This window comes from Typha angustifolia, chromosome 7 (genome assembly GCF_048772165.1).
Source record: "Typha angustifolia cultivar Huaian chromosome 7, ASM4877216v1, whole genome shotgun sequence".
Taxonomy (NCBI): Eukaryota; Viridiplantae; Streptophyta; class Magnoliopsida; order Poales; family Typhaceae; genus Typha; species Typha angustifolia.
Genome location: NC_133245.1, coordinates 6255524 through 6278420, shown reverse-complemented (window position 1 = coordinate 6278420; position 22897 = coordinate 6255524). Strand labels below are relative to the sequence as shown.

Below are 22897 nucleotides of genomic sequence, written 5' to 3'. Positions count from 1 at the left end.
CCATGGTGCTACAGTCTACATGCAAATGTATACTACGCGGATCGGATCCGTATCCACCGTCCAATCCATCACAACCATGATAGTGATACGTGGAACTTTTCCATGCAGCAGACTTCTGGGGCCAAAGCTAGTAGCTTTCAACTCAGGCCTTGAAGTTGGAACACAACAAGCTCTTTCCTCGTTCAATGGCATTCTTCTGGAATGGGTCGTACTACCTTTTTCTCTTTTGATGAATTTTAAATGATTGCATTTGACTACTGCCAATTAGCTCGTAAAGTTGCCCAAGAGTCAAATCCGGAAAGTTCATAATAGAGCCATAATTGAATATTTTTCGGAATATATAAGACGAAATTAAATCATTAGGAAAAGTGACCAGAGTCAAACACTTGCTAATTAAAAAGCTAGAGGTTCAAATATTTATGTCAGATGTATTGTTACTTGAGTTGGCCTGTTGTGGTCGATTTGTCTAATAGCATCTCCAATGCTCCAAATATGGAGCTAAAAATGGAGCTAAAAATGCTCCATATATATTATAATGATAATATAATATATATTATTATATTAGTTATTTAAAATTGCTTAATAGATCATCTTAGCGTTATTATTTTTTATTAAAAAATATATGGTTAGAAAACTCTCATCGAGATCTTTAAAATAAGATTAATATTCAATAGTTTTAGAAGTAATTTTAAATTACTAATTTTTTAATTAAACGCATCGAAATTATATTACACGAAATAAACATCGAAATAAGCATTACATGTCATTAACTAAAAATATCAAAATTACATTACCTAAAATAAGCAGAAATTAACCAAATATAATAAAAGCAATAGATGTTTAATATTCTAGTAAGTCATCTCTGTAGCCACCGGTTCCGGTTCCGTAGCCACCGGTAAAAATTGGGGATAATTTTGAGTAATTATATTTTAGGATACATAATTTATTAGACTCATTTTTATAAATAATAAAAAAAGTTAAATTTAAATTAACTCAAATAATTTAATATTAGACTCATTTTTATAAATAAAAAAAATTAAAATTAAAATTAACTCAACAGTAATTTAATATTAGACTCATTTTAAAGGTCTCGATGAGACCTTTCCAATGGTATTATTTTTGTTAAAAACCGATTAGTAAAACTAATTATATACTCAGTTTAACTAACTAAATTATTTAATAAAGGATACAAATGGAATTAAAATTATTGAATATAACACTTATTGGGCAATTTTGGTATTTTCAAAAAGTTGATATGACAAATGGAGCTCGGCTCCATTTTTATGGTGGGGCTCCAAATTTGGAGCCCCACTATTCATGGCTCTAAATTTGGAGCCACATTTAGAGCTCGGTTGGAGTTCCACCGGACCTCAAATTTGGAGTTTTGGAGCCCAATTGGAGATGCTCTAAGAGTAATGGTGCTGTTTGTCTAAATTATTCGAGGAGGGCAGACAATAGAAACTAGTAGTTTAATATTGTTATAGGTTTTTAATCTCAATCTAAATGCAAGATAGATATCATTTGATCCCTTGGTCTAACAAATAGTTATGAGACTCTTAATAGGTATTCATTATATGGAGAGACTGTTCACTCACAGTCTATTTCGCCCCCTCACTTCTAGGCTGAGATATTTTAATAGGTACGAAAAATATATTTAATTTAAATGCATGTAGATTTATATACTAAATGACAGCTGAGCTTGATTGGATTCGAATTCAAATCTATGTTCTGATGTCTATGTTGTTAGAAAATTATAGTTTTTATATTTAAAAAAATTAATAAAAAAATATCTTATATTTTTCTTTTATTATTTTTTGCACCCTATTTTATATGTATTTATCATTTAACCTATGTATTTTGCAGTTAATACCTCAAAAGATACTGTGAGTTAAATTTAACCCAACAAATATAAAATATTCTATTAGTTTCAAAAAGAAAATTAAAATAAAATACCCTTTAAGCCATCTCATCTTTTTTCATAACTCAATCTCTCATTCAGTCTTCCTAACTATTTCTCTTCTCTCTTCCTCTCTTTTAGGGCACAACATGATTACTTCTTCCTCTTTAGACAAATTAGATCCGATAAAAAAAGAAAAGTTGTTCTCCTCATACTCTTCTTCTCCACATACCTATAACTAAGATTTTTATTTAGGCATAACATTGCTCTTCTCCTCCACTCAAAAATTGAAATGAGCAAATGGTATGGCCTCTTGTGTTCTTAGATTTGGTAATCTAATTTCAGTTGGGTATAAGTTGGGTTGGTGTTGAATTAAGTTGAGTTGAGTTGGGTTGGGTTAAATCGGATCCAATTAGATTGGATTTAATTAAGTTAAATATAGATTGGGCAAATATAATTTAGTCGAGAGTATTCTTATAATATTTCTAATACAGTTAACTTAATCTAAGAGTTTTGATAAATTTAGATCTAATATAATAGTATTTTCTATACACATTCCACAAATCATAGGACTCGATTTGTAAATAATAAAAATATAAGGTGTAAATTATAATTTTCATAAAGGCAAGATATCTTATGTAAATTTTTCTAAATTTTATTTTGTGTCTATTTTTACGTTAATTCATTAGCACAAATTACTCATTGTATTGGGACATAAATATTCACACAAATATTTAGTTTATTTATGGACACATGGAAACCATTTCTCACTTCATCCGACTATAAGTATCTTGTTCCTATTAAACGTATCTAAGATTAGACTTTATCATTTGAATTGGCGATCATTGACTATATGTTCTGGAGAAAATTATGCTGTGGAAAAAAAAAGGAGAAAAGTCCACGTATATTGCTACTTTCAAACTAAACTTAGTCCCACTTGTTCTCGGTGTTTACACGTTGGATATGGTCAACTCATCTCGCTACGCGGGCATTGATTTGAACTGGACGAGCCTTTCGAATCCTCGATCTCTGGTTATTGTCGTATGACGGAAACATGGTGATTCGCAGGATTGCAGCGTAATTCCATTTCATCATAACCACAAATAAAAGAGGCTAAAAAATCAATAATATTTAATATATATTGCATAAAATGAGCTTTTTTTTTAAACAAGATTAATATAAAATCAAACATATCATATGTTTGATATTTGAAGTTAAATATATTTTATCCTAATGTATTTATATCCAAAATTATTTTAACTATTTATACTTTAGAAAGTCTTAAATCAGTCTCTGTACTTATGACTGAAGTAAACACGTTAGTTTTCCGTCCAAATTAATTGTGTGCACCCAAAAAATTTCAAAACTTGAACGGAGGATTGAATTCCCTTTATTTTTTATTTTTTATAGACAAAAAATACTCTTCTCCTTATATGTAAGCATATCTCTTTTTAAAAATATTTACTTATTCTTTTCTTTTACTTTCGAGATTGTGGCAAATATGTATTCAATTTTATTAAACCGAGTTTTTATAAAGTTTAATAGTTATATCACCATCTAAGAATAAGACAAATATAATTAAAAAAAATAGATAAAAAACTCATCTATTTTGTCTAATAAACATAAAGAAGTATTCCGGTCATTTAGATGCACTCCATTGACCTGCAAAAAAATTGCTTTAGGACTTTTTGAAGTGCGATAGGGTTAAGTGATTTCCAAGTGATTTTATAGATAAGTATATGAGTTAAAATATATTTAATTTTTATTTTTATTATCATTTATATTCTATCTTATAAATATTTATTATTCAGTGCCTGCATTTTGGGTTTAATGTCTTAAGAATACTCTAACATTAGGATAGTAACTATATGCATTTATTAATGTGAAATATTTAACTTTTCTATCCAAAATAATAGATAAAGTATATTTTTTTAAACTGTTTTACATTAGTTTAAACCATAGGATACAAAATGTTATAAATGATATAGCTGAAAGTTCATCGGGGCAATTTATAATTTACACTTATATTTAATACTACTTTTTCCTTTCTAGTATAGTTTCTGCAATATAGGCATCTTGGTTTAAACTATAACGATCGAGGATTAAACATATAGTAAGTGAAAATATAATTTTTATGCTTCTATTTAACAATAATAAAATATTTTCATCTCAGAGGATAATACGTATAAAGATAAAAAGGGATCAGATATAGATTGAATAGTGTTCAACCCATATTTGAATATGGAGTCAGATATAACTATTGGATAGATAGCAAAATTTTAAATCATATTTTAACTAAACATATATAACATAAATCTACTTGACTCGTATTTAGTTTTTCTTATTTAAGAAAAACTTACTCAATTCAAATTTATATCTAGGTTGGGTTAAGAATTCTCCATCCATATTTGACTTGGTTCATGTTGGTTAGCAAGTCGTATTGGATTAAATGCAATCTATTTTCACCCCTAAGTATACTTAGTGATGATAATAACAAGTTTATTTAGAGAAAGCTTGTATGAGAAAAGTGTAGAAGAAAGAGTATTTAATATGATTATTTAAAAAATTTCACGCTTAATATATTATTTCTTTCTAGTAAACGAAAAATTAGTAGGGCAGAGAGCCGAAGCATAACCCAGAACACTAATTCTAATAGTGTTGATGTTGAGATGTAAGCTATGAAAATTAACATTCTCGAGGCAGAAGATGAGCTAGCTTTTGGTCCCTGGTTCTGTGACTTATGATCACCAACGAGGAGGTCGCGGAGGATTGAGAAGCAATAGCTGGGGTGGCGCAACTACTGGGCGCGATTAATAACTAGACCATGGTAACTCGTGTGTTGACACAGTAGTGGACGCAAACGAGGCTTCCAACTTGGTTCGCCCAGTTCAACCTAGGCTATCACGTGTCAAACATGTGGGTGAGACTATTGGCTTATATAAAAAGGCAAAACGGGTTGAGATATCGGGTGATCTAGAGAAGGGGGGCTTGATGGCTTCCTCAAGCTGTGCACTACTATTGGCATGCAATCTTCCTGCCTTGAGTAAAGGTATTAAAAAGAGTAGCATACTGTCCATTTCAAATCTTATCGACCAGCTTGTCGCGTTGTCACCTCGTAAGGAAAAAATCTCTTGTTGACTTGGTTTTGGAGGTGACACTTGGCCTTGCTGCTACTCGGGGCAAGGTGTAGATCAATTCTAGAGATATGGGTACTGGCCAAAATTCACTTGCAATATCTAAGATCGTTTCAACTATTCCCTCTACTAAAATGAAGGTTGGCAAGATTACCCTATCCATTTCTTCCTCTTGTAAGTCTCCTCTCATGATCTCCCTAGGGCTTGTAGCCTATAGGAATCACAAATCTGATTCCCTTTATTTTCGAGGAGATTGATGCGATAGATGAGGATGGATTTGTTGGTAGTGCTAGCATTTTGGCTGGGGTTCCCCTACTTCGTGATAGGGTATGGAACCCCCTTTCTGATTTCTTCTTCGATCTCAAAATAAAAGCAAGATGTCCCTACCCGCACCGTAGTCTTACTCCTATGGATGAGGATGGTGCTACAAAGAAACTAAAATATTCACCCTCCTAGAGTATGGAGGGCCACGAAGTGGATGATGCACTGGTGAAGCATTTTGATCCAATTGATTCTCTTACTGATCTTGCTAAGGAGGCTATAGGAGTCAGTTAAGATTTTGACCCGAAGAGGCGTGAATTCACTATTAAAGGATCTGATGAAGAATTGGAGGAACCCCATAAAACATAGGAGGACCGAAAAAGCAATTGTTTCATTGGAGTGGGAACCTCAGCTTTGACTAGTGTCATCATGGCAAAGCGGATTATTGCAAGAAGTCAAAAAAAGCCAATTTGGAGCTCTACACAAAGGTCAAAGCTATGGTAAAATATATTTCTAGCTCGGGGCAAAAAACCATATATGATTTTATGTTTATAATTGTGTGGAACTATAGAGGGGCATCAAAATCAGATACTCTTAATAGATGTCATGAGTTATTTTTATAATCCTTTCTTGATTATACTGCTAAAAACTAAGATAGATGCTACTAAATATATTCGCGGTGGAAGTTAGCAAGCTAACATTGTTGCTAGTAGAGGATAGTCAAGAGAGATTCTAGTGTGAAGCCAGCCAAGTTTTGGGTGTCTACCTTCTCCATATATTTTTAATCCTTGCAGGCTACTGTGTCCTTAAGATGTATGCAACCTTGGATTATATCTAAAAATTATGCTAGTACTAATTTCCTAGTATATAGAAGCCTATGGATTGATTTAACTAATCTCCTTACTGTTAATGTGCTTTATTGTTTTCTTGGTGACTTCAATACGATTTCAGATGCTTCTAAAAAAAGAGGGTAAGCCATTTAGATTGAATTGTAAAGTAAGGGCATTTTGCTTCTTCACATCTCAAATGATTTAATTGACTTGGGATCTGCTGGCCCTTGTGAGCAATAATAGGGAAGGGAGCGTTAGGGTGTGGGCTCTTGCTAATGAGTCTTGGCTCCACATGTTCCCCACATGCTCACTTATGGATCTTGAGAGAACTGGTTCTGATTATACCTATATTATTTCCATTTTTTACTTGTCAAGGTAAAATTAAGAGATTTTTTATTTTGAACATTTTTAGTTTGAATATGATAAGGTAATTGCTAAAAATTGGATGATTAAGGGGTCTAACCTATATTGGAATAAGCATAGTTTGGAAAGAATTAAAAATGTTATGATATTGTGTGTAATGGAATCAATAGTTTGGAAGCCAAGGACTATGATGGAAACTTGAGTCCTTTAGAGGCCCTTGAGCTATAATGGCTTTTGGACACTCTGCCCCTCCTTTGGTAGATTGACTATAAATGGAAAGCCAAAGCTAGAGCTGGTTAGAACTACCACTTTCATTAAGCGCTAGAAAATATCATATCATCTCTTTGGCTAACAACAAGAGTGTTACTATTGTTACCTAGAATGAATTTGTAAATTACTTATTGAATTTTTACAAAAACTTGGTCCGTTGGGAGCACTGTGGATTTTAATAAAAATTGGCCAATCTTGCCTTCTTTTGAGTCTAAGTGCAATTATGAGCACACGAAGCCCTATATTATGGATGAAATTTGTGAAACTCTTTGGTCTATGGCTGGGGGTAAGGCTCTCGAGCCGGATGATATATTGCCATGTTGAATTTTATCATAATTTCTAAAATATTGTTAAGGAAGATATGTGGCTTTCTTCCATTTTTTAGGGTACTGCTTACTTGAGTCCTAAGTAGGGGCGAACTTATGTTGCATTCCTAAGGTTCCAAATCTAGTGAACATCAATGAGTTTAGATCTATATGATTGTATAATGTGTTGTATTAATTGTTAGCTAAAATCATGGTTAACTATAGGAAGCCTCTTCTCTGTAACTTGGTGAGCCCTGAGCAATCCACTTTTGTGCGGGTAGATCAATTACTAATAACATAATTCTAGCTCGAGAGCTTGTGCACTCTATTTAGAGGGGCAAAGAGATGACCCGTATATGATTATTAAGAGTGGTGTGGTAAAAACCTATGATAGGCTCAGTTGGAACAATGTCCTTTAGGTCATGGTCATCATGAGTTTCTTGCTGTAGTAGATTCTCTTAATAAAGTTTGCAATGAATACCCTAGCTATGTTTTTTTAATTAATGGTATTGCTTCTCCTTGGATTAAAGGAAATTGTGGTATTAGATAGGGTGATCCTATCTTATTTTATTAATTCATTTTATATGCTCAAGTTCTTACTAGTTTGCTAAATAATGTTATGGCTAATGATATGCTCGACGGTTTTCATGTCTCTAGAAATACAAAAATTTGTCATCGATGATATTCCAATTGTTACTAAAGCAAATACTATTAATTGTGAGATTCTTAATAGCATTTTGGATAAATATTTTCTACTAACCAATCGAAAGGTCAATAGAAGTTAATTCACATTTTTTTTCTCCCTTTGTGGGCTAATATTAATCTCGGGTAATCTTGGCAATTTTCTCAACATACGACTTTGGTCTTACCTCTTCAATTTTCTCAACATTCGTCTATTCAACCGATTAAGCCTAAGGTGAGAAACTTTGATAGTATTTAGGCTAGGACTAAAAGTAAGCTTATTGGATGGAAGCTTGCCATCTTGACGCGAGCTAGGTGACTTACTCTCATTAAGTCCACGATCCAAGCCATGTCGACTTATGCCCTATGTAGTACGGTTATTGCTATTTTTGTTCTCGATAAGGTTGATAAATTATCTCATTCTTTTCTCTTGGGCAAGGGCACCTCTACTAATGGTTTGCACATGATTGGGTGGGATAATATAACAAACTAACCTTAAAAGGAAATTCTGGGTATGACGTGGTCGGCCACACTATGGATGACCTTGTGCCCATGAAGGTAGCAAACATTGATGATACACACACCCTCCCCCAATAGCCTCTCTTTCTATATTTCACCCCTCAAATTTTTGTCGCTGTCGCTAGAACCACCATGGCCAGCACTACCACCAACCAACCACTAGTGAGGCCTTTCCTCCCTTCTTTTATTTCTACTCTCTTTTTGTCTCTGTCTTTCTTTGTTACAAATCAGATCTGGACCGATTTAAATGTAAGAAAATTATAAGAATTTTATCAAAACGAGGTAAAACGATAAATATTTGACATTGCGACGGTCGTTAAAGTGTGGTGGATGACTGAAGGTGGTAGTGGATGGCTATAGAGTAGGGTGGCTCGTGGAGGAAGATGGTGGCTAGGGTTTGAAAGTTTGAAATGATTCTATGGTTATGATCTACTCCTAAAACGATAAGGATGATCTAATGGCTACAGTAAAAGATAAAAATGAGATAATAATATTAACTTAACTCAATTCTAGTGGATTGGATCCACATGTGGATTATCCGATTTATTTGGAATTCAAAACAATAAGATAAAGCTAATGAACTAACTCAAGTTGACTTGACTCGACTCAACCTGCTCAACTAACTTAACCCACGTGATCAGATCATAACAAATTTGAGGAATTTAAGTTGTACCCCTTACTGAAGTTATTTAGCTCCTATCTCAGCCATGTAAGACAGTAAAATAAGTTTAATTAAGTCATGCAAGCTACTAAGGCAAGTTGAGTTTAGTTATTTTCTTATTATTGCATTTACTATTTTTATTGTAGTTATTAGATCGTCTTTATCTTCATATGAGAAGATCATAACTGTAAAACCCTCCAAGCACCAAAACCCTAGTCACCACCTTTCTTCAGCAGCCACTCTACTATACGGTCGTCCACTACTCTCCAACGACCGTTGCAACATCGAATATTTACTATGTTGCCCTGCTATGACCTTACTTCACTGTTTTAATTTTATCTTTTTATCCAGACATCCATTGATTTAGATGCATTAGAACCCTATCTCGTGAGGCTACTACCATCTAAATTTTTAGAATTTTCTTACGTCCGAATCGTTTCAAATTTGGTTCGTAACATTGGTAATATAAGTTTATTTTAGTAAGGAACATGGTTGATTACATATGTGAAGTTAATGAGAATTTTAGATAGTTATATGAGAATAAAAAGTTGAAAGATTATGAATTGTTATGGAAGTAGTGGAGAGAAAATAGGAAGTTAAAAGAATGTTAGTCGTAGAAGAGTGAGAGATGGAGAGATATATGAAGTTAAAAGGAAGTTGTGAAGTAGTTATAGAAGAGTAAATTATGGAGAGAAATAGGAAGTTAAATGACTTAGTTATAGAAGCGTGAAAGAGGAGAGAAATATGAAGTTAAAATGAGGTTATGAAGTAGTTATAAAAGAGTAAAAGGTGGAGAGAAATAAGAAGTTAAATGACTTAGTCATAGGAGAGTAAAATGTGGAGAAAGTAGAGAGTTGTGAAGTATTAATAATATAATTTTGATATGTGAATCAATAATATACTTCAATGTAGATAAAGAAAACATAAATTTAATCATATTAGATATTGATTCAACTAATACAAGTGACATATTGACGAAATGCCACATAACATGCAATACATTATGATGAAATATGTTTACTTATATGGGTGTATAATTTAAACTCATTTTTATTACTTGATAGAGCTAAGTTTATTAGATTTTACATGTAAAATACAAAAATATACTCATGTTGCGCTGGATAAATATGTCAATTAAAACACAACCCAATAATTATCTAATTGAATAATTTAGGTCAAGAAAGATATCAATATTATACATCTTTTAGGAAAAATGCTAAGACGAAATTTTGAAGATATCACGAAGGTATATAAAATATTATGTATTGTTCTAAACACAAATTCAAATAATACAGTGTGAAATTATATATCATATGTTTATATTTTAAAATATCATTTGGTGAATAAAATCACCAAAATATATCTATCTTATGGGTCTTTATATAGGATGTCATTAAAATATTATGAAACTTCACGTATTAAGATATTTATGTCTCAAGGATAATTATATAATTAGAAAAATTTAGAACCTTATGCATATATGTGATAAGAGTTTGCTTATTATAATACTAATATTGTAAACAAATATATGCTAATTAATTGGTATAATTTATGAGTAATTATAATTATAATAATTGAGAGATATTATATATATGTAGATTACATTTTTTTTAAACTAGTTAAAATGCATGTAAACATCAGTGTGTCGCAAGGTCTAGCGAGTAAGATTGGTACAAATTGAGTAGGAACTAGCCTTTATTGTCTCTCGGTAGAGTGAGCCTACTATTAACTGTCATAAATTTTAGTGATTGGATCTATAGTTTTTTATCTGATTAGGGCTTTTCCATATAAAAAGTTGTGTTTACGATTGTCTTTTTCACGCTTTATTTTTAACATATTATTATCGAAAGTGTGTGATAGATTTATCTCTTAGGGTGTTTATTACGTTTTTCCAATTGATACCATAATATATTTAAGGATTTGCGTAAGTTTTTTTTTCAAAATTAATTAAGATTTTAATAAAAGATGAACCGATTGAGATTGTAGAGATGAAATGAGGGTTTCCGAGAAATTTGAGAAAATTTGAACTTCTTATCACTAAATTAGGGATTTTAGTAGTCGGCGATTTGGGAAAGAAGAGAGAAGATAAGTTGGCAAAAAAGAAATCATGATCTTCTAATGCTTCCAACCAGAGATGGGAGAGAACTTGAAAAAAATAAATAATTATTATACTTTGTAAAGTTTATGAGATATTTTCGAAATTACTGCAAGTGTAATTTTGATAATTTTTTTAAAAAATTGGGTAGGAGTGCAAATTGTCACATGATTATATTAATTTATACTGCAAATGGTCCCCAAAATAAAATAAAAAATATAAGAACATATTTTTCGAAAATCAAGTTTAAATATGACAAAATATTCTATTGAATATATTACCAGAGGGTGTTGTTAGGGGTGGCAATCGGGTCGGGTTAAGCGGGTTCGGGTCGGGTCAAATTCGGGTCGGGTCAATTTTGCCTTGACACGAACACGACCCGATTAATAAATGGGTTGCATTTAGTAAACACGAACACGACCCGACTAATAAACGGGTAACACGACCCGACCCGCCTAACCCGTTTAATAAACGAGTCGGGTTAACGACACGCTAACACGACCCGTCTAACCCGTATACTTAAACGGGTTATATTAACCCGACACGTTAACACGACCCGTCTAACCCATTTAATATAAATTCTATATAAAATTTAATATTTACTGATTTATTCTATATAAATAATATATTGTATAAATAAAATAACATATTTTTAACTCCAAACTCATACAATATTAAAATTACAATTCACCATGACAAAAGTATATACAATGGAGTTTAAACTACTCTTAAATGATGTATCATACAAACAAAAAAAAAATATTTTCAAAAATTAATACAACATCAGAAATGCAATTCTTGATCAAATACTCTCAGCTCCTTCCTAAGTTCTGTTATTAGACCTTCCTTCTGCTTCTCCTGAAGAAATTAGTGGAAGCCAACTTATGATTAACACTAGAAAAAGAAATAAAAAGAATGTACAGGAAAAGTATTTAGCTCAGATGATGCGGGATGTATACCAAAGTAATGGCATCAGGTTGAGACTAAAATGTTCGAAGAACAGAACAGTATGCTTCTTGCTCAAGTCGTTGGACTTGGATCTCCATATTATTTTGTACCCAGGGGTATGAAATACCACCAACAATAGCTCTTCCATATGTCCTCTTGTGCCCCTATTCTGATGTGGTGGTGGAAAATCATCAATCAGTTCCTGCAAACAACATTGAGAAACAGAATAAACATCACAAAATTATACAAATTTAGCTGAAATATGGTAAACTCCTAAATTATTTTTGTAAAGTATTAGAGGGATTGAAACTTTCAGTAGTCACTATAATATGGCTTCAGTCAGTATGAGAATATAGGGTGTTGAGATAACAGAAAATGCAGGCAACATGGTACTAAAAAGTTAAACCCAAACATGGCAAAATTATGGGATCCAACTGCTGGTATGTTTCTAGCCTGCTCTTTACTCAGAATGCAAGCATTCACCCCTCAAATGAGTTGGTGCCAAAGGCATCTATCATAAGAGAGAACAGTCAGATGCTAGTCCCATAAACACTGAATCTAACTCATCTCCAAAAGAAACAATAACTCTCCTTGATCATTTACAACAGCAACGAATAATGGAATAGATCGGCCCATCAAGAACTGAAATGTCTTCGAGATCCATTAGATCTAGAAGGCTTCTAGAGAGCGGAACAATAAACTCCTTAAGAAACAAATAAGATGCTGTTTAAATCTAAACATATCTCCCATAAGGCATGGGTAATCTGCTTTCACAGCCACATATAAATACATATGGCATATTACAAATGGAACTAAAAAAGTTATTGTTAAAGGAGAAAATTCTGAAATCAGTATCAGCGCATATCAATCAAAATAACCATTGTAGACAAGCTTGGTAAAGGAAACCTTTTCACAAACTCCAGATGTGGGAGAAGTTACATGTGCCAACATGGCAGCGAAAAGTCATATCGACTCCATATCTGGCAATATGATCCTCCCGTCCCCCACATGAAAGGAAACACAAACCTGTATAATTTCTCATAAAACCTCCAAGAAATCCAGATCACCAGAATAGAAACCCTAGGGTCACCTTCGTGTTGCAAGGACTAGCGTTGGCCCGGTGCCATCCTTTTGGCGACGGTCCGACCGATGAAAAGGATGAACTCCTTGGCGGCGTTCCTCTTGAAGTAGCTGAAGTGGCTCACGTCGGAGGCGTTGGCCAGAACTACCGGATCCGTCGATCCGCCGGAGCAAGAGGAGTCCCCGGTGCTGGAGCATTTGAGGACCAGGAGAGATCCGACGAGGGTGAAGGGCTAAGCGCAGATGGTGAGGAGATCTGCCGGCGAACTCTTGGGGCAAACGACATGCAAAGACGGAGGTGGGAGGCACCGCGGACGAAGGCGATTGGAGAGATTCGACGGTATAGTGACTTAGGTGAGGCGGCTGGAGAGCGGAGAGCAGAGAGAACGGGAGATGAGTGATTTAGGTTTTAGTTACTTTATATATATATATGTATGGGTTGGCGGGTTGGCGGGTTTGACCCGACCCGACCTAACCCGCATACTTAAACGGGTCAAACGGGTCAAAACGGGTCAGCTATACAAACCCGAACACGACCCGATTATTAAACGGGTTAGACGGGTTAACCCGTTTATGACCCGAACCCGATTATACTAAACCCAAACCCGATTAAGAGTCGGGTTATCGTGTCGGGTTATCGGGTCGGGTCAAGATTTGCCACCCCTAGGTGTTGTTTTAGAATAATATAAGTATGTGAATTATAAATTTTTGAAATATAGTGCGTGAGATATAACTTTTCTGGAATTCAAGTTCTTCCCCAAAAAATTTAATTGGAGATCGATCTCCACAGCTTGTAGAATACTGAAAGAGTGGTGTGTGTGTGTGTGTGTGTGTGTGTGTGTGTGTGTGTGTGTGTGAGTGTGTGTGTGTGTGTGTGTGTGTGTGTGTGTGAGAGAGAGAGAGAGAGAGAGAGAGAGTGAACGGCTCTGCGGCCCGACTCACACGACAAGCATGCGGACGCGGTCATGCTTTAGATACGGAGCCGGACACGATGTTAATGGTAGATTCTGACATCTAGAATTGTAGAATGGCTGCTGTTTCAGCTGTTAGACTATGAACTTGTTTATTTCTTAAAGAAGATTCATCTATTTATTTTTTATGATATGATTGATTCATTTAACTATGTAAATTTTTGTAAAGACTTAATTTTTTTCTAGTTATCCATCTAATTTTTAAATATAAAAAAATTAATTTTAAATGTTAATTATGATTTTTTCAATATGAACAGGCTCAGATCGGATCACATCAAAGGGAGATTGGGGCCAATAGATTTAATCCAATTATCTTATTTAATTATTTGGTTTAGTTAGAGCCTTAGTAGGTTAGGATTTTATTTAATTAGCTAAATTTAGCTTTGTATAGTTTTGAGAAAATATTTATAAAATATTCTACAGATATCCGAATAATATCAAACTAATTGAATAAGATCGTCAACCTCCAGATCTACAACTTTGGTATTCAGGACTTCTCTATATTTGAAATCTATCTGTAGTGAAACAAGAGGTTAATCGGAGAAGATAATAAAGATTGGTTTAGTTAATTTGTTAAGGTTTTAATATAATTATTTGGGTCCCTAGGGTGAGTCTCTATAACTATATAGAGGAAACCCTAATTAAAGTTTAAGAATCTGACAATTGAAATTGGCATTGTGCCTTTATCTCATTCTCAACTTGTCTAGCCATTGGTGCCCTCTCCCTCCTCCTTTCTTCTATCGCCTAAATCTTTGGTCGGTCTCTCCCAGCTTCTAACTTTCCTCTTCTACAATAACTTTCCTCTTTCACACCAAGAAATAAACTTAGCATCTATCTAGCAATCGGAGGGTTATCAACCTAACATCACTAAATAAATCATAATATTAACCAAATAAACCTATTAATATATGGATATCTAAGTTCACAATAATATATAATAGACCATTACATAATCTAGTAGAGCCCATACAGGCTACGACAAATCATTAAGATACAACTAAAACTATTGATACATGAGTAGACATATATTATACAAATCATCGTCTGATATAATAAAATATAAATATAACAAACAATGATGCAACTCAATTTCTATACAAAATATTATATATATTGTTTCGCATCTGTAGCTCACCTCATCATTCTAAAATATCTTCTCAGAATATCTCAAGTCAGTATTATGTACCACCTATTTGAGAGGGTTAGAAAAGAAATAAAGAGAGTCATGAGCAAAATGCTTAATGAATATATCTTACTCTGAATCAGTGATATCAATTAGAGAGTAATCATGTACTGAATAATATGAATCACATAGGAGCATCATATCATGAATGAGAATATAATTATATCCTCAATAATATATAAATAAAATATATATAATTCTCGACAGTATATAAATAAATCTCTAAGTCATACCAAAATTATAACTCTCTCTCTCTAATATGACACGTATGATGGATGCTGACCATTACCATGCTATGATATTAAATGTAACCACATATGATATATGTAACACTCGCCATCAAACACGTGCTTCGCACATGGGTAGAACTCACGTGATTACCACATGACCTGCTGGTCGATGTCTCAACATAATATATAAGCGAAAAGTCCACATTTTTACAAATAATACAGACAAGAAGCCCATAACACTAAGGCTACAACAAGCCCAAAATACATATTCGTAACTAAAAATATGATAAAGCCCACGCAAGAGCTACAAATCATTTAGCTTAACTTACATGAATAAACTAAGAATAAGAATAAGAATTAGAAAAGGAAGACTCAAGCCAATCTTTGCCAGATCTGCCACGAACTCCAGCTCATCTACTAATCTGAAAATATTTCCACTAGAAGGTGGTGGGCATAAAGCACAAGTTTTTACTTCTATAGTATAAAAGTAATTGGATGAATGATGCAACAATAAGTAAATATGAATATGTGTATCATGATCAAATCAATGTATCAACAATCAATAACCTACCATGCAATCAATCTAGACTATCAAGTCCTCAAACTTGAGCTCACACTAAGCTTCGCCCATAGGTCATGTCAACACCACACCACGTAATATGCATCATCTCAGACTACCAAGTCTACCACATATGCTCATGTAGAGCTACGTCTGCAGACCACCTCAATCCTCACACCTGACCACACATATACCCCAAGGGAGGGTAGACCCTAGCGATCAAATCGCCAACCCATCACCGGGGAAACAGCATGAACGATTGTCAGCCATCACAGACTAAGGACTTTAGTCGTAAGCCCATCACAAAGGTTAGTATCACATAACGATACTATCATTCGAGCCCTTAGCTCCACATCATTGCACCACAGGTAAAAATCATGAGCCGTCGACTCACGGATGCCCTCACCTTATGTCATCGGGCACCGCTATGTCTATATCATCCTACCCTTCTCTCTCTATCTAAAATACCCTAAATGGTATGACTCTCATTGATCGACAGTAAATTACCCATCGCCCGACAAAACGGCTGCCTGATTGTCTAGGATCAACAAACTAAGACCTCAAGCGTGGGCTATAATATATATAAGTATAAGAATATCCCCCGCTCCAAACCCTAGCTGAGGAGGTGTCAGGTACTATTGAGACGCAGTAGTCACCCCTTTTATGGTCGTGCACGTGTGAAAGTGGCACGATACTATCCAACACACCAAGCATAATGTAATAGTCATCATTATCATGTTTTGCATGCTAAACACATGATCATGCCCAATAAGTATGCGAAGACATCATAATACGTGAAATCGTACCGAACCGCAAAATATAATTACCATGCATGATAGTGTAATAATAATGGTAAGACAAACATATGCACATGCATTATATGGATGTGAAAAATTCATAAAGTACGATATTTCATTCTCTGCACTACTCTAGATTATAGGAGTTTCACTTGTCTGAACCGCTTTCTTGACACTAGCTGCAACTACGCCACGAGATCATCCTCATAGGGTACAAAGTTCACCTCGATAAAAAAAAGTAAATAAAAAGCATGAGCACAACAATCCTATCACTAATTAGTTAAATAATCTTACTGACGTCCGCTACAGGCTTAGGTAGGTCCATTTTGTAATTTCTACCTTTATTAATCAGGTAGGGCTAGCATAATTGTACTAAGGCATGACGCGTTATTAAACGTAATAAAAATATTCTCCTCAAATTATTACCCCAATCACTATTATTAAATTTATAGAAGATTGCATAGACAATATTAAATTAATAAGCTTTGTCAAATAATGCAACTTGCTTGATATCATTTTCCTACATTTATCTATATTAATTCTTCGATATGAGCAATTAATACAGATACACTTGGACCACCAACTCCTTTGATTAGATCGAATTAGCCCAAAATTATAATCAACAAAAGTTATTATCCACTTGGAGCTAGTTCCTGATATGTGTTATTTGTAACGGCACTCTCAAACCATAGTCTAGCTCATTAAGATTATTTTATAGAACAATTAATGTAGCGAACACTACTATCAACTAAAAATATTGATTAATTAAGGCTCACAATCTAATTCAATAATATTGATTTACATCCATGATATGTTTATCAAGCGACTCTTTAAAATAATTAAATATATTTTTCGTTGACATCAATAATTAGACCAAGGATTTGAGATTATATTAAAATAGATAAAAATCAATCGACCTATTTAGATTAGACCTAAAGAAAGAGGCTGGGCCGCAACCAACTCAAAGACCACCAACTTGATCTACTAAGATATGGACCTGAAGCCCACACTATATACCTGCAGCCCAAGCTTGGGCTAGGCTGCTTGCAGCCCTAAACCCACCACTCACTTGTGATGGGTTGCATGCAGCCTAACCCACTCCAAGCTCGAGTTGGGCCGCACCCAGCCCAACACATGGGCTAGGTGCGACTAGGCTGGGCTACGACGCCCACCCTAGCCCGACATGGGCTGGGTCGCGCCTAGCGCAGCCCGACACACAGGCTGGGGCCACGCCCAGCCCAACTCGACTCACTGGCTGGGGCACGCGGGCCTCGAGCTGGGCAGCACCTGGCTTGGCCCGACACGCAGGCTTCGGGCTGGGTCGCACCTGACTCAGCCCAGAACGTGAGCCCCCGAGCTAGGCTGCACCTAACCCAGCGCGACACGTGGGTGCTGGGCTAGGTCACACCTTGCTCGACCCGGTGCTCAGGTTGGCTGCACCCAGCTTGACCACCCTCTCATTCCTCACCTCGACCGAAATGAGGGAGGTAGGTAGGCTGCTGGCTAACTTGGCCGCCGACAACCCAGCGGAATGCACCGACACGCTCCCCTCGGCAAGTAGAAACCAGTCTAGGGGAAGCCGAGCCACTAGCGGTGAGGGGCCACCCAACGGCATAGGTCGTGAGGGAGCCGAAGGGAGCCACCGAGGGCATTCTCGTGAAGAGAGGGAGCTCACTGGCCGAATCTTGTTGGCGGCGGTGGCGGGCTCGTAGCACCTAACTGGCCTAGCCAGGTTGGCTAGCCCGGCAGTTGGGTGTGTGTGGTGCGCATAAAACCAGCCATGGCAAGTGGACAATTTCTCACCTATTGGGCTTAGCTTGGGCACGAGACTAACCACAATGTGGTCAGTCTCGTCGTGCCCAAATATATTTAAATTTTTATTTTTACTTTTAGGGCTGGGGTGTTACAGAAGCTCTCCAAGTCGAACTTTTGAAAATCAATAACAAGCATCTAGGCAGCTCTTTATGGACCCAGCTATCCAAAAACTAAGCTTTAAAATTTGTGGTTGATAATCTAAGACTCTCTCTCAAGTTTGCAAGCTTTTCCTCTTGAAATAGTCCTGTGGTTGATTCCAATCTATTTTATGGCAACTATAGCCTATCCTAATGCTTTGCTTAGGAAGTTAACTACAGTCATGAGGGACTTTTGGTGGTCTAACAAATCTGAGAAAAACCTTTTTATGTAGGAAAGTGGGAGCTTCTTTCCAGACCTCAATCTAGTGGTGGTTTGGGTATAAGACGGGATGGGATTAGTGAACAAAACCTTAACATTAAAGCTTGCTTGGCGCCTAGTAGCTGAACCAAACAATTCCTTGGCCCAAATCCTGAAGGCCAGAGACTTGCCTCACTATTCTTTTGGAGAAGTTAAGAAACCTCACTACTCCTCGTCTTGATATGCCATCATTAGTGTAGAAACTCGCTCAAGCAGAATAGTATTTGGGAGATAAGGTAACGGTAGCCAAATCCACCCTAGATATGGTCCTTGGTTACCGTTACCTCATTATCCCATCCTTACTACTATTCCTCCAACGTGCACCCTTATAGACCTCACCAGGGGGTAGGAATGGAACTGGGAAGCTACTGCTCTTATTAGAAGAACCATTCCTCCTCTCCCTTAGAATGAGAAAAAGGACTGTGTTATGGAAACCTAACCTAACAGTTTCTTCTCTGCAACATTAGCATATTCTACTCTTTCTAATGTAAGCTGGATAAGCTCTACTGCTTCAATAGTGATTAAAAACTCTTATGGAAGGTCTTATGGACTAGTAATGGCCCTCCTCCTAGAATAAAACTTTTTATCTTGAAGTTTATTATTGGGGCTCTTCCAACCAAGTCAGTGCTCCACCAAAGAATCAAGCATATTGGACCCTCCTGCATATTTTGCCACAACGAGGAAGAAACTGTCAATCACATCCTCATTCGTTTCAGCTTTGCTAGAACTATTTGGTTACAAAGCAAACTCGAATTGAAGATAGACAACTTGATGTCTCCAATGCTTTCCTCCATGGGATGCTACACGAGGAGGTTTATATTGAGCAACCGCAGGGCTTCGTTGATCCATTATATCCAGATTATATTTGCGGCCTTAAGAAAGATTTATATAGCCTAAAACAAGCACCTAGGGCTTGGTTTCTTCACCTTTCAACCAGCTTACTTGATCTTGGGTTTCAAGGGTCCAAAGTAGACACTTCACTCTTTACTTTTCATAGAGATGGTCTTCACATTTTTTTCTTATTTATCTGGATGACTTACTCATTATTGGATCAGACTCTATTGCCATTTCATGCCTCATCGCTCGTCTAGGCCAAGAATTTGTACTAAAGGATCTTGGCATGCTCAATTACTTTCTTGGCATTGAAGCTACTCGAGATGAACATGGCCTTCATTTGAGACAAAGTAAGTATATTATTGATATTCTTCATCGTGCACGCATGATTGGTGCTAAGCCTTATCCAGCTCCATGTGTTGTGGAGGGCAAGCTTTCCTCACAATCTGGTATACCATTACATGATGTAATTGAGTATAGACAACTAGTTGGAGCTCTTCAATATTGTACTCTTACTTGTCTAGAGATTGCATACTCAGTGAATCAACTTTGTCAGCATCTTCATTCTCCAACATCATGTCACTTGCAATTGGCTAAGCATATTTTACACTACTTAAAAGGCACTATTGATCATGGTCTTTACTTCTCTCGTGGTTCTCTTAATTTACAAGCCAATTGTGACTCAGATTGGGTCGGTGATCCTAATGATAAGCGTTGTACAACTAGATATGGTGTGTTTCTTGATCCTTGCCTAATTTCTTGGTGTGCCAAGAAACAAGCAGTTGTTTCCCGTTCTAGCACCGAAGAAGAGTATCGCACATTAGCTATGGTGGCGACCGAATTATATTGGCTTCGAATGCTTTTATGTGATATTCGTTTACCACTATTATCTCCACCAATCATCTGGTGTGACAATCAAGGAGCAATGTCACTTGCATCTAATCCTGTGTTTCATGCCAGGACTAAACACATAGAGGTTAATTATCATTTTATTAGGGAGAAGGTTACAAATCGAGATGTATGTTTACAATTCATTTCTTCCTATGATCAAGTTGCAGATATTTTTACCAAGGGCCTTTCCTCTAGTAGGTTTCAATACTTGAAGGCTAAACTCATGGTGACTGAACCCACCATTCGTTTAACGGGGGCTGTTAACCAAATGTTATCTCCTAACCAAGTTTATGTTGCAACTCCAGATGATAAGCAATCTATCAGTTTGTTACATCAAACTGATCCAGATCATTCCGGCTCTTTAGATTAGCTTGAGCATGTCTTCTGCTATAGTTTGTTTATTTGTTACTATTGATCTATTTCCCTAATATCTATCTCATAACAAGCTTATTATAAATATATTAATCTACTAAGGTTTTGGTATGTTTGCCAAAACCCAATTCTCTTCGATCTTTCTTTCACTTAGAACAGACAAGCAGGTACTATGTGCGTTAGTTTGAGCAGGTGTAATAATATCGAGTATGGAGGTTAGACACTAGAAAATTATAAACTATGATTGGGAGATAGGGGTCGTACATCTAGTGGTACTCGTGATGCATGGGTCAGACACCTTTGAGCGGTGGCTCACATGCATGGGTCAAATATCAATGTGTAATGTTGACCTTGTGATAGGCTTGCTTACTACACAGAGAGTCAGTCATGTTGTTTTTTTAGGCGAGGGGTAGACGAAATTACCACTAGTTGTCTTCCTTCCTCAATGAGTGTTATTTCAAATTGTTTATTGTTGTGGCTCTATGTGAGCTTGACATAGTGGAATTGATAGTTTGAGTGATATATATCATATCTTTTATTATAATATATGTGAACAATAGATATGAGCATATTATATGGATGCATTATTGTGATCATATGTATATATATATTGTTACATCTTTCTTTAGACTATTAAATTATAGATGTTTATACTTATTGGGTTTTACTCTCACCACCTTTTGGTAAAAATACTTAAGGTGTATGAATATATATACCTTAGGGCTTTTTGTGGTCTATAGTATTTTTGGCTTCTTTTTGCTTGTATTATTTGTGTAAATATTAGCTTTTATCTTTTATATTGTATAGAGATATTGACTAATAGGTTACGTGAAAACTATGTGGAATCTATCTCCACGAGGAGCACATGTATATTTTAGAATAATTACTAAAGGGTTCATTTAAAACACAGCACTCTAAATGGGGCATGATGAGATCACTTTTTCTCACCCGAATAGTTTGCATTTTGTATGAAATTTTTATTTATAACATCATTTTACTTTTTCAAAAATCTCACATATGGTCAGGATTGAAATTACATTGCTTCCTCGATGTAAAGAGTATATTCGAGGAGGTGTTTTAAATGAAATTAAGTCCTCTTATTTTTGCCTTCTTTTGAGCTCTAAGTAGTTTTTTCTCCGTTATTTAGAATTTTGTTTTCTCGTTGAAAAAGTGTAAGTAGATTATTCAAGTAAAGCATTGTAGCAACTTGAAGATTCATGTCACTCTCCTTATTATCCTTGCTTTTATTTTATTTATCTAAAAATAAAATTTTATATATTACACTGTATATTTTATCTATTTTGGATTCACACTTCGTCTTTGAGAATTTTATAATCTGACCCCTCATTTTTTTCTAATAATTTTTATTTAATACTAAATTAACTTAGATAGTACCAACAAAGGAATATTATATTATAATATACTAAATAATTTATAAATACTTAAATTATTTAATATCCCTATCTTATTCATCATCTCCTTCTATCATGTCATTTTCATTATTCTCACTACCCCATCGTGCTTGCAGGTATGAACCCCAAATTGAAGCCAATCGAGATACTTGGCTTACTCCATCTTTTCTATTAAACCTTCGGTCAGAGCAAGGCTAAGTAGAAGAGGATGAGGGGCAAGAAGAAGATCAGGAGGGGGAAGAAAAAGAAGATAAAGAAGAAAAATAAGAAGAGGAAGTGGTTAAGCAAAGATGAAGAAAAATAGTGGAAGGTATAAAAAATGGGAGGAGGCGTGGTAGGGGTATTTTAAATAATTTGGTCAACACTATTTAGTTAAAATAATATCAGGGTATT

The 22897-nt window shown here is 35.3% G+C and overlaps 1 long non-coding RNA gene across 1 annotated transcript; it reads right to left on the bottom strand.

Moving 5' to 3' along the window:
• Nucleotides 1–11758: 11758 nt before the first annotated feature.
• LOC140763080 (uncharacterized) lies at nt 11759–13452 on the bottom strand. The gene is made up of 3 exons (XR_012104798.1): nt 12871–13452; nt 11976–12166; nt 11759–11874 (listed from the first exon to the last, which is right to left on the bottom strand). It is a non-coding gene; the product is annotated as an uncharacterized lncRNA (long non-coding RNA).
• Between the last annotated feature and the right edge of the window lie 9445 nt (nt 13453–22897).